The 12,081-nt window shown below is 43.2% G+C and overlaps 1 long non-coding RNA gene across 1 annotated transcript in view; it reads right to left on the bottom strand.

Moving 5' to 3' along the window:
* Window positions 1-282: 282 nt before the first annotated feature.
* The window catches only part of LOC144134947 (uncharacterized), a 107,502-nt gene continuing 95,703 nt past the window's right edge, over window positions 283-12,081 (bottom strand). The window contains exons 2-3 of the long non-coding RNA XR_013315317.1: window positions 4,220-4,270; window positions 283-354 (exon numbers count right to left, since the gene is read on the bottom strand). This is a non-coding gene — a long non-coding RNA (uncharacterized LOC144134947). The remainder of the gene's footprint in view (window positions 355-4,219; window positions 4,271-12,081) is intronic.

Below are 12,081 nucleotides of genomic sequence, written 5' to 3'. Positions count from 1 at the left end.
CGACTCTGAGTATTAGAAATTGGGTGACATTAATAAGTGCATCGCTACTCTCAAATTTGTTCATTTAGAACAAGCGCACAGCATGCAGAGAGAGGGTCATTGATTTTCACGTGACATATAGGTATGGTTTTCATAATTCGCAGTGAAGAATATTTCAGCGCTTTGAATACCATCGTCATTTATTTCACCCGCGGGACATATTTTAAAAGAGTTTTTCTGTTTATGTTCTTTTAGTACGTGCCTACGAGGTGCAATATGCTGCCCTTACTCACCATTCGGCAAATTGGTTATAACAAAGAAGAACGGTGACCAAAAGTACCACGAATGCTTTCATTCTCGGCTAATGGCTCGGCGCTGGAATTGAAAGAAGAAAGGAGTCGAAATTTGTAAAAGACTAAAACAACCACAAACATGGCTAGAGTACAGACGAAAGATGGGCAAATTTTAGCAATTATCTGGAATTACAGCCACATCAAAACCTACCCTTTTTCTTTTCAAGCGCCATAGGCACCTATGGATGTGCGCGAACTCATAGTAAGGAAATGAGCTAAACGTAGCATATAGGTCAGACTCGCGTTATCCCGAACGCGAAAAAAGAAAACTGCTTGTGTCATTATTGCTGTTAAAATTACCCGACTTGCTTGCAGCGTGGGAAGAAGTGACACCTGTAACTCTAGCACAGACTACAGGTGCTATGACAACGGGAAAAAACTGGTAAATCCGCCTATTGTATCAGCTAACATGTAGGTTATTCGTTATTGTGGCTACTAAGACTTCTCTCTTCCTCACATACAAGCGGTAGTGAATTAAAGCGGTTAGCTGCGTATGATGGCCCGCACTATAAAGCAACAAAGAATTTTCCGGAATATTTTTAAAAACTCGTCGTTGACAGCTACAATGACTTACGGCTAGTGGCTCATCTGAATTTGGTTTTTTTGTTTCGGGTGGTTATAGCAAATGTAAATCATGGATGTCGTTCTGAATGTCGCATAAGAGAACAACAATAGGTTGACGGTGGCAGCACCAAGTATGTCTCTACTCGGGTACAACCTTTGAAGAAGTCTTGTGGTAATCGCAATAACCTTTACAGTACGTCGAAGACTGAAAACCAAATCAAGACATGCGAACGAAAAAAAAAGAAGCTTCCTTGGTCATTTAAAATACAATTAACCGCAATATTCGCGTTTGTTTTTTATTTCTATATTCAAAACGAGAAGATACAGTGTATTGCGAAAATTAAGCTCGTATGCAGACAGCAGGTGGATAAAAAACGTTGTCTGCCATGCGCCTTTCCTAGTACAGTATGTGGAGCCTATACCGTACACACCAAATGGTGCCTACACATGCATGTGTGCCACGGTAAAAAAGAACTGACTGTGTCACCTCCGCCAAGGACGCTTCTTATCCCGTAGTCGACTAAAAAACCGGGTGCTATAGGGTTTCTGCTAAGGTATATTATGCAAGACAAGAATGTCTGCGATGAAGCTATTCCACCCGCCGCTTGGGGTCACGGCGGCAGTTTTTCGTGTGTAGTTTAACGCCACCTCAAGCATATGGGTCATTATTTTCAATTATATGAAGAAGAGAGAGGGTGTAACGGTACTGCAGAGCATCGCGAAAATGTTTATTGAATATTGGGAAGTTGTAAAGACCGGTATGCTACAGAAATTGTGTTTTACATTTGAATAGTTTGTTAATATTAGTTAGCAAATATTTTATAACAGCTTGCTACTTAACACCTACTGGCGGCATTCTGATGCAAAGCACAGCTGAAAATGCTATAGGGAAGACAATGCTTGCATATTAAAATCTGTATTTAAAACTTGGAAGCAATCTTAGTTGAAATACCTTATATTGCGTGTCAGAACCCGATTTCAGCGCCCCAATATGTCACCTCCGACTACGGGCAAGAACTTTTTCAGTGTCCCAAAAGATATTCAGTGCGTAACAAACGGCTCCTGCAGGACTACTGTCAGAAAGCACGGGAAGAAATTACGAATACAAAGCATAATTTCATTATTGCTGACGCTAGAACAGAGGCGCGATAAAAGCTGGCATGCGGCCACAATTACAAGTTTAGTACCCTATTCGGATGATATTTTCGCATGGTGCACGAGCACACAGGCCAGAACGGCACAAACACTTATTGGCAGCAGCCTCAACACCACCTTTTTCGCATTACGTCTACACGGTGGTCAGCAAGCGTGTAGGTAAAGTAGATTTGCGTCCGTGGTGGTGTTTAGCTACAAAAAAGTCACGAGGGTACGTCAACATCGTTTTAGCTGCGTTTAAATGTATTTTGATGAACATGGCGATAGATGCTGCATTTAGGTTCCTTCCGACTCATTAGCCAGAAAATGTCACGTCACTGTTTGATCTTTACACAGCTGATACATTTGAGAAGGAGGCTGCTGGATCAGCGACGAATACAAAACATCTGCCGGTGATAATAACGTATGACCGTTCTTACTGGCATGTGCTGATATGCGACAGCGGGCTTTTTGGCCTTTTTCCCGCGAATAAAGCAAAGAAAATTGTAATACTGTAATATAAAGTTTCAGATAGAATGAAGTGGTTCAGAAATTTTGCATTTATCACCAATGAGTTTGTTCGTAAAAAAACAAAACTCTGGCATAGCATTACTGTGTTTCTCGATAACATGGCTCGGAACTTTTGCGATGCGGTACGATGTATGAGAAAATATAATAACTCTACCTGAGATGATAGTGTTTTGCGACAAAAGTAATTGCACCAATCCTTAGTGGCCATTCGAATTACGACGATCTCGCTATGCAATCTATCCAACACCAATTGGCTCACGCTGCTTCTACATTTTTATTCTCATTTACACGGCCTTTATAAGAGGAAGTGGTTGTCCGGTGTCGCTTATGCGTGCAAGCCAGCTTAGTTTCACTAGGGATGCTGAAGCATTCCTAGTGGAACCGAGAATTGAATCACGGCTACAACGCAACTGACTAACCAACGCCTCTCCCACTTCGGGTAACTGAACAAATCACTCTCGCGCTATTACATTCCCAGCCGTCCCGTTTAGCTCACTTGTTACAACGATTTGCCGCTGGGGCGGTGGTCCCAGGTTACAACAGCGGACACGTGCAAACTTTTTTCTAACTACGAAGTTTTATGCGGAAACTGTAGTTTTACTTTGTAGCCGTTTGTGTACGCTTGGGTGAATGCCAATGAGTAGTTGCTAGCTTGCTTGAAATGTACTCCATCTTGGAGGATTCCCCTTAAACATTGGACCAGCTGACGAGACAAAGTAGAGAGGAAGCAATGCAGCACTGATCACGGCTGAAATCCTTATTAACTGATCAGCCCTTATAACGAATGAATCCTGAGGGGCAGAAATCGTTACTCGTGCGCACGGAAAATAATAGAAACACTCATGACAGCAAGGCATCAATAGATTCGCTCTACCGCTTTCGCAATTGCCAATGCTACCTTGGCTTCGAATGTATTCAGATGTCAGTTGTGTGTTAGCATTTTCTTTGCTACGCTTTACATATATGCATTGTTTTTCTAACACTATTCTCCAGTAGCGTATTTCTAAAGTCTGCGCAGCCAACAAAAATTTCAGGTGCTGACTTAGCGCTGTGTTGTCTTTCCATTTGCGTCTTGTCAGTTGTACTGTAGCCATGGAATACAGGAACCAACTCACCCAACAGGTAGCCACGAAATGAGTTGGGTCGTTGCAAACGCTCCTCCTTTTTTCTCGCATTGCCATTATTCTCCGCTTAACATCAATTTTATTAGACGGCGTCGCCCTGAATTTTTTTCTTCTTAGATTCAAAAACAAGAGGCGCGGTAGCAACGCTGGCTCTTAAATCATAATAGCTGGTGGGCAGTAGTGAAGGTGCCATGACCATGAACTATGAAGTTCTGTCATAGATTACTGCTTACAAAATAGAGATTGCAGGAAAAAATTTTTAATTTAGCGTCTCCCCGTTATTCACTCATAAAAAAAATGCCAGAAGATGCAGCCTGTGCACAATATCATGCTTCTGGCTTTTTATTATTCTGCTTTGCTTGATAGCGCAGAAATAACATTTTTTTGTCTTTTTCCCGCATCCTTGGAAACTTTTTCCATGAATATGGATGAGGAATTATAGGATATACAACAATTTTGAGGCTGCTTTACCTGCGTGCTAAATCAACCTGCGCAGATATACATCAACCGTTTCAGGAGTAAAAAAAAACGCACCTGGAGAAATTCCAAACGAGCCCTTTGTCAATGCGGCTAAGACGTGGCAATCTAGAAAAGTGAATAATTATTACAGTTTAAGCTTGAATTTTGATTGAAATACACAAACTCTACGTTAGGAGAGAAATAGAACACATTTTTGTTCGTTTTTAACAGAGAGCTATGGTAGAACATCCTTTTCACTGACGGTCAAATGTGACCACAAGTACTACCGTGACTCTTTTTTTTTTGAAGCCAAGAGCGTTCCTCTTATAATTACAAGATCTAGTTGCCCTGCATATGTAATACATGGGATACAACAGATGTATCCTTTAAAAAGCCTTCACAAAGAAAACGGCGCGAAATACGGGGACAAAAGAGAAAGAAATACGACGCGACTGCTTATTTCGAATGCAAGAAATCTCAACTTTCACCTTCAGGAATCAGCAGGAGGCAGTCTGCGAAAAGTCGTAATGTTCAACATAATCCATCTAGCAATAATAGAATACAGAGAAAACTTTAACTTAGCTTGTTGGATTTCATTGGTGACTGAAGATTTAGCGTGAATAAAAACTACTATAAATGGCTCACGGGGAGAAATTTTTCCACGGTGATGTGGACGGGAGAACTTAGACAAAATGCACATCAGTGTTAAGAAAACAGAATTTAGAACTCAAATCCTTCAATCCCAAGCTCTCAAAGTCAATGATTAGTACAATCTTTAGTCAAAGTTTCCGTAAATCTACATTCTAGCTGTTTGTCCCACGTCATAGGGCTTTTATAGCCCCGCTGAAGACGTGGCGTAGAAGTGAGCATTTTTTATTAAAATGTTTTGTTATGTGTAGTGGAGGCACAGCGTAATAAATAAAAGACAATTTATTCCATCATTTCCGTTTTGGCTCGCTCTCTGACGGAGTTGCGTCACCAAGCAACTGACATGCATGTTACAATTTTGAAATTCTCTTTTCACTTTCAATCGTTAGAGTTCTGTTGCTTAATTCTTATTTCAAGGCATTTTAATATTAATATATTGTTTATGACCATGACAGGCATAGATTATTACATATATTTCAATTAAATTTCTTGCTCTCTGCGGCAATAGGCCGACCAGAATATCGGCGTTGAGGAGTTAAGTGAAGTACGAGAGATAAATTGAAACATGGTTATATCAGCAGAATGACAGCTGTAAATCTGTCACAACAAGGAATGGGGGGAGAGAACTCTTGCTTTTTTTAATGTACGATCCCCATCATTTTCCTAGAACTATATTTTGTACCGATTATGTCACTCAAACACAAAAAAAAAGTGTTCAATACTGCTGTGGCGAAAGGAACGTGGTTCGGCAAACACAATTTTTACCTTCATATTTAGGTTGGCACGTTATACTTTGACGCAAGGACACAGACGCAATTTTCACATCCTGCTTGTACGTATTAAGCTTTAGGTAATAGTTTGGTGTCATTAAGAGCATTCGCTTAAATATTTTCAGCGCTTAAACATTACTGAGGCCAGAAAAGTATATTGAATGACAATTTTCACTGTACTACCAACACAGCAGGTCCATTTCGCAAAACGAAACAATGCCCACCTAGTTCGAAACGATGGAATACTCTGCTGTGGCAACACAGTTCTTCTCTGTTTATTAATAAACGCTTACATGCGCTCTTTGGGCTAAGTGCTGACATTTCCTATTTGGAAAAATTGCATGCTGCTTGGGGAAAAACTGTGCAGATGCTTAAGCCAAGTTAAGAGTAAAATGCATTAGCACCAAATGTCACATCTGTCGCTGCTTCTGGTGCCAGTTTTGTGTGCTTGCCTAAGTCCCTTTGCATTTCTCGTTCCACCGACAGCCATATTCAGAGGGCGGGGGGGGGGGGGGAGGAGGGGGCCAGCTTCAGTAGGATGTATCCGCTATGCTGTAACGTTGCGAAAGTTAACGTGTAGCACCATTTCTTCTAATATCTGAATTGGATTCTGATCTAGCTTGCCTTCTACAAACTAGGTTGCTCGCAGCTCGGTGGGAAGGCTGCGATGGCGTAACAATGTGACTCGACTGCTCTTGACCAAATAATTCATTCTATTGCCACCTGTCGTGGTGGGTAGGCTGCTCGCAATCCGATGACCAGGTTGCCACCGACCACGGTGGGCAGGCTTTGATAAAAATGGCGGCGCCTTAGCTCGGCTATGCAAGGATATATGTAGCGAAAGCAAGCGTGAAACTTCCCGGTTGGCTTTGTTCACATATTCCACAACGTATGAATCACAGGCATAAACGCCCAGTATGACCTGTAGGTCCATGTTTGATTTCAGCACCGCGGCTATCCAAAGATTGAAGGGGTCGCGTCACTCTTACGCCCATTTTCTAGGCTAACGGCACATTGTTCTTCGGTTTCTTGAGCCCGCCGCTGAAGTCTCTTGGTCGCATTTCATCGTTCATCACGGGCCGTCTTCAGTGAAGCAGGACTCAGGTGTCTCCTCCGGCTGCTGTCGCTGCTGCTAGCGGTCGAGTCACAGGACGTTAAACATGCCTGTCTCGCGGTGGCATATTCACGGCGGCGTTTAGCCAGTCGTTCGGCGCGCTGTTCTTTTGTTTCCTGGCCGATTCGTTTCCTTTTCATCTCGTTCCGCTGTCGATTCCAGGCCTCCTCCAGCTTATCAGAATTGTCGCCGTCCATAAGGTCGCCTCAACTGTGGCTGCGGCGCACGCCAGCTCTTCTTTTCAATCCTGTGACATCTTATCACGCATGCGACGCAGCTGTCGAAGCGAGCGGAGGCGAGCGCAACGACGAGGAACGCGGTGTAAAGTCCTACAAACGGCGGCGGCGGCGAGCGGCGCGGTGTGACGTCAGGCCAGATAGCGCGGCGAGCGCGCAAAGCCATTACCCCCTGAACAGCTTTCGGGCCTGCGCGTCACGTGAAGCGACGTCAACGACGTCACTGCGCGCCGGCTGAAGGCCGCGAGCGATTGGCGCCCACTCACCTCGCGGGAACTGATGCTACAGACAGGCTCGTCGACCGCCGGGTCCGCGCGATCTATCAGGGCGAAGACAAATATTTAAGATTACGGACTAAATTATACATATTTATTTATCACAGCAGACTCTGTCTGCATGCATATTTATAGATATTTACGACTACACATTGTTCGCTGCCAAAATACATGACAGACAGAAAACGATATTGCGCTGTAATGTAGACGAATGTTGCCTTTTATACTGCGTGCTATAAAATCATACACAACTAACAGCCGAAACCAGTTGTTGCACCGATAAGAGATACACACAGTTACAATACCAGTCTGTATATTAAAGTAGGCCCTGTTGCACGGTGCGAGTTTCAGATGAATGAGAGGAAGCAGAACAGCACATTGCAGTGCCATGAAGCAAAAAACGATAACCATACTCGCATCTTAACTGTAGGTTAGAAGAAATTATTATTTCATCCATTTTTCAGAGCAGGTTGCCGCCCTTCAATGGCATAAAGCACAACATACTACTTTGTAGAATCGACGACATGCAAATAAACCACAGTACATTAAACACACTTGTGACTAAACTGTGGACTAACTTATAATAAATAAGTGACACAAAGAACCACTTATTTCACTGCTGCAGGTAAAGCAATGCACAAGGAATCCACTGCACAAAGTGCATTGCACAATAATATAGACACTAATGCAATAACATATAATAGACACTGCAACGTTAGTACAATAATAGACACTGCACAAGAAGACCACTTGCAGACAAAACGTCTGACAAATAAGTTATTCACCGATACAGCAGACACTGTCTGAGGTTCAGCTCAGTAAAAAAACAAGAACATTGCATTTAATTGCCAAAATACTTTAAAATTTCAGATTAAGAACAAAGAACTGCCATTTAAACTCTGGGCTAGAAAGCATGCATGACGCAAACAAAAGAAGCCTCATTGCACTACAACAGGCAGAAGTTCGCCAAAGAAATCACATGAGGAAACTGCAATAAAATACTTGCAGTGCAATTTAAAGTAATTAAATGCGCGGTGTACAAGTTATGGAAAGTTACATTTCAAGAAATATTTGGGATTTTCTGTTTTTTGCCTTCTGTTATTTTATAATATGAAGTTGACCATTCTTTTGTTTGCATAAGTTGTTAAGCATTATGTTTGCTGCACAGCTTGCAAAAATGTGACAAGGAGCTCGTAGGCATGCCCATTTTCACATGCCTCTATGCCTTCAAGCCTCGGTAGAGAGTTGAGCGTCAGTTGCCGAACGACATTCCTTTGTTTGGGCCCATGAACAAATTGTGTGCAGGCAGCTTTCTAACTACAACCTACGTGTACATGACTATTGTAATCACAAGGGCAGAAGGAAACTTGAGTCCACCTCGGTCCAGTTGTGCGATTAAGGAATGGGTGTCTTCTTCCAGTTCCGTCTTGCTTCCGGTAACAGCCATGTGTCCTCGGCAACTTTCACACTTTAAATCTTTCATTGTAGCATAGCACAATACCCGCCATCATAACCAATAACTGGCATTCGTTCTCTGAGTGCATCAAGGTCAGCGTCTACAACTTGTACACTAAAGGAGGTTCCTACATCTCTGACACTGTCTCTTCGATGTTTCTGAAGTCATCAGTGCTCATCTTTGGCAGACCATTTTGAAGGCGAATTCTGCCCTCTGTCTCACAAAGCTGTCGAACAGATATGTGGTACTGCCCACCAGACATTTGCCGGTACTGTCCAAAACGACACTCGAGAGAATCCGTTTGAACTTTCCCTAGTAGGACGTACTTAAAATGAAGGTCACCTATGCAGTACTTTGCCAATGCTAGTAAAGATTGAGCAGATAGCCTTAGGGCACACAATGTGTCTTGGGTAAGGACCCCAGTGTCATGCCCATAAAATTCCCAGACATCAAGCAAGGTAATAAATCCATTCAGAAAAGCTACTTTTGGCTCATCTGTACTCCAAGACAAGGGTTCTTCGTAAACAGTACGGTAATGAAAGCCTTTATTTGGCGTTTTTACGTTGACAATACTACACCAGCGAAGAATGATTTTGATAGTCTGCTGTGGCTGCCGCATGTTGAAAATCAGCTCCACCACTGCGAGCTGCCAGGGCTGTGGCTACGTGCGGATTAAAAACCTGCAGTAACAGCTTCACATTTTGCCGTTCCAAGTTGCTCGGATTAAGTGCCTTGGATGTCAAGCCATACCCAGACTTTATCTGTAGAAATGACTGGTCTTTATGTAAATCTCTCAAATTCTTAAATGAGGCAGTCATTTTGCATTCAGGACGAACATCATTGTTTGAAACTTTAAAGCGTGGGTAGAAAAAGCAAGTCCGCGCATTTTTCTGATTCAGCCAATTGTTTCTGATACACTTGAAAGATGTACAGCATATACCACATAACATAATGGCCGATCTGGATCTGCTGGTTGTAGATAAACATGACGAATCATTGGCTTTGGCAGAAACATCTTCATTACATTTCTGTTTAGAGAGTTATTATCACAAACAACGGCTATGATCGTGTACCCAATCTCTTCTAAGCGTATGATCACCTTCTTCAGTATGGCATGAAGTTTGTCGCCCTGTATGGGTTTTACCGGAAGAATGTGTGCTAACTCCTTGAATGAGCTCAGCAGACTTTGTATCATAAACACGTGTACAGATGTGGCTGCCTTTCTGCAATTCACTGCAGCACCACATACGCTGCCCTCTTAAAATAAAAAAAAGGTTGGATATGAATTTCGTAAAGCATCATCGTCTCTGTCTTTTCATGTGGCTGCAGATGTGCAAATCTCTGGGAAACATACTGAAGAAGAGTTGCGTCACAAGAATCAATTTCTGGGCACATTTGTACAGATGAGCACACTTTCCTAATACTGCTCAGATGGGGCAAGGCTAGCGTACTTGTTTCTCTGAAATACTTGTAGGCATGCGGCAATATTGTGTGGAGAATGCATGCAAACACCATTCTCTGTGTGCTGCACTGATAACGCTCTGCAGAGAGCAGTGTTAGCTGTTCCTTTAAAAATTTCACAGCCCCTTTCTTGTTTTCATTTCTGCTTGCTTCCAATTTGTCTAGAAGGAAATTTACTGCAAGCGACAGGTGGCGAGAACTACAACGCTCGCCAGACTCGTCAGGCAGCATGCACAGGTTGTTCAAAATTTCCAACAAGGAGCTTATTTTGCAAACCGAGTCTGGTAAAACAGCGCTACTAAGATTCTTGATCGCGGATCCGTGGTAGCAGGCTGAGACTTGGAGGTTTTCGAACACTGTCAATGACGCCTTCAACCAAGGTTCACGATCGTTGGTGATGTTCAAAAAGATTGTACACTTTTCTTTATGAATCAAAGTCCACTGCACTGACTCTGAGGCCACTTGCAGGCGCCCCTTTAGTTCTTCGAGTGACAATAATTGGTCTCTCTCCACCACTGCTTCATATGACGTCAGTGATCCTTTGACCGCACAGACGAGTTGGGAAGCTTCTAGTCGGCTCCTCTTAGCATCAGGTGCTCCTCCCTTGCTGTTGTCTGGTGCTGAAAGGTATGAAGGGCAGTTGGGAAATACCGTAGGCACCGATTCACAACGCAACCACGGTACTGGCAATCGAACTGTAAGAACATTTCCTGTTCTTGGATTCGTGTACGATGTCGTCGTCTCGATGCATGAAGCGGCGAAATGATCGGCGCAAGCCTGCACAAATATACAAACGTTTCAGAAATATCTCAGAATCCACTTATTAAAAAAGCCTTGTTCTAGCCCCTTGTCTATAAGCGTGTTCGCAGCAAAGAAATGAGGCCACAATCAATCTATCTGGGATTCGGAAGTATCACAATAAACGTGCTGATTAAGTAAAAGCAACCAGGAGCACATAACAGTACCATCAACATAACTTACCTAAGTGTACGAAGTGGGCAAGAAGTCCTTCCTTGGAATGGCGCGTAACCACTTCTTGAAAGTGTCGTCGTATTTTGAGAAAGAAAACACTTGTGTCCTCCTGCCCGTTTTGTAATTGCCGGTGAACCCCGGCACACAACAATTCTTCGGCATTTTAGTGTCTACTGCACATCGCACACGGAAACAAAATTGCCGCAAAACAACGACGAGAGACGACAAACACGACCACGCCGCTGCAACCAACGGGCCCGCGCGGCGCCGCGAGCATGAAAGAAAGAACAGCAGGGACTAAAATCATGTCGCTAGCGATGCGGCTTCTGCAAGTGTCAGCCTGCCGGATGTGGCGTCAATATTTTGGGCGCAGGCCTGAAAGCTGTTCAGGGGTAATGGCGAAGCGCAGTAACCTTCCGCAGCGAGGTGCGCGTTGTGACGTCACGTGTCAGCATGAAGTACCGCCACGGCGAAATCGCAAGTTTGCGGCCAATAAAGCTTTTGCTTTAATATCAGAAGTTAACGTGAGGTCTATCGACCAGTCCACGAATTTCATCTCGAATATCGATAAGGTTTGGTCGTGATCACATTTTTAATGATGTTTCAATAAAACCTTCCGCATAACACGCTAGGACCATACAGCCCTTTCACAAGAGCATTAATTAATGATTATGCTGGTCTAGGGTAACTAAAAGGTTTCATTTTTCTGTGCGAGTAAATATGGTTTCCAAGGACAGTTTTGGTTTTCTGTTTATTGCACGATATGTCCTGCCAATACTTATTTCTTGCTTCTAATTTTCTTTAGTTATGCGACACCCATGAAAGGGCTACGCTGTCTGCTCACCACGCAGAAGATCAAGTGAATTAAGTAGAAGCGCTACTCTGAACCAGGCGAAAGGTCCGAGAGATTGAAAAGCAGACCACATGGCTGTGAACAGTCAAACGTCAAAAAGTCGAAAGTGAGAGCACGGTACATATGCGTGGTGAGTGAGTTGGCTACCAAGC

The sequence above is a fragment of the Amblyomma americanum genome, chromosome 5, assembly GCF_052857255.1.
Source record: "Amblyomma americanum isolate KBUSLIRL-KWMA chromosome 5, ASM5285725v1, whole genome shotgun sequence".
NCBI lineage: Eukaryota > Metazoa > Arthropoda > Arachnida > Ixodida > Ixodidae > Amblyomma > Amblyomma americanum.
This window is presented reverse-complemented; position numbering and strand designations above follow the sequence as displayed.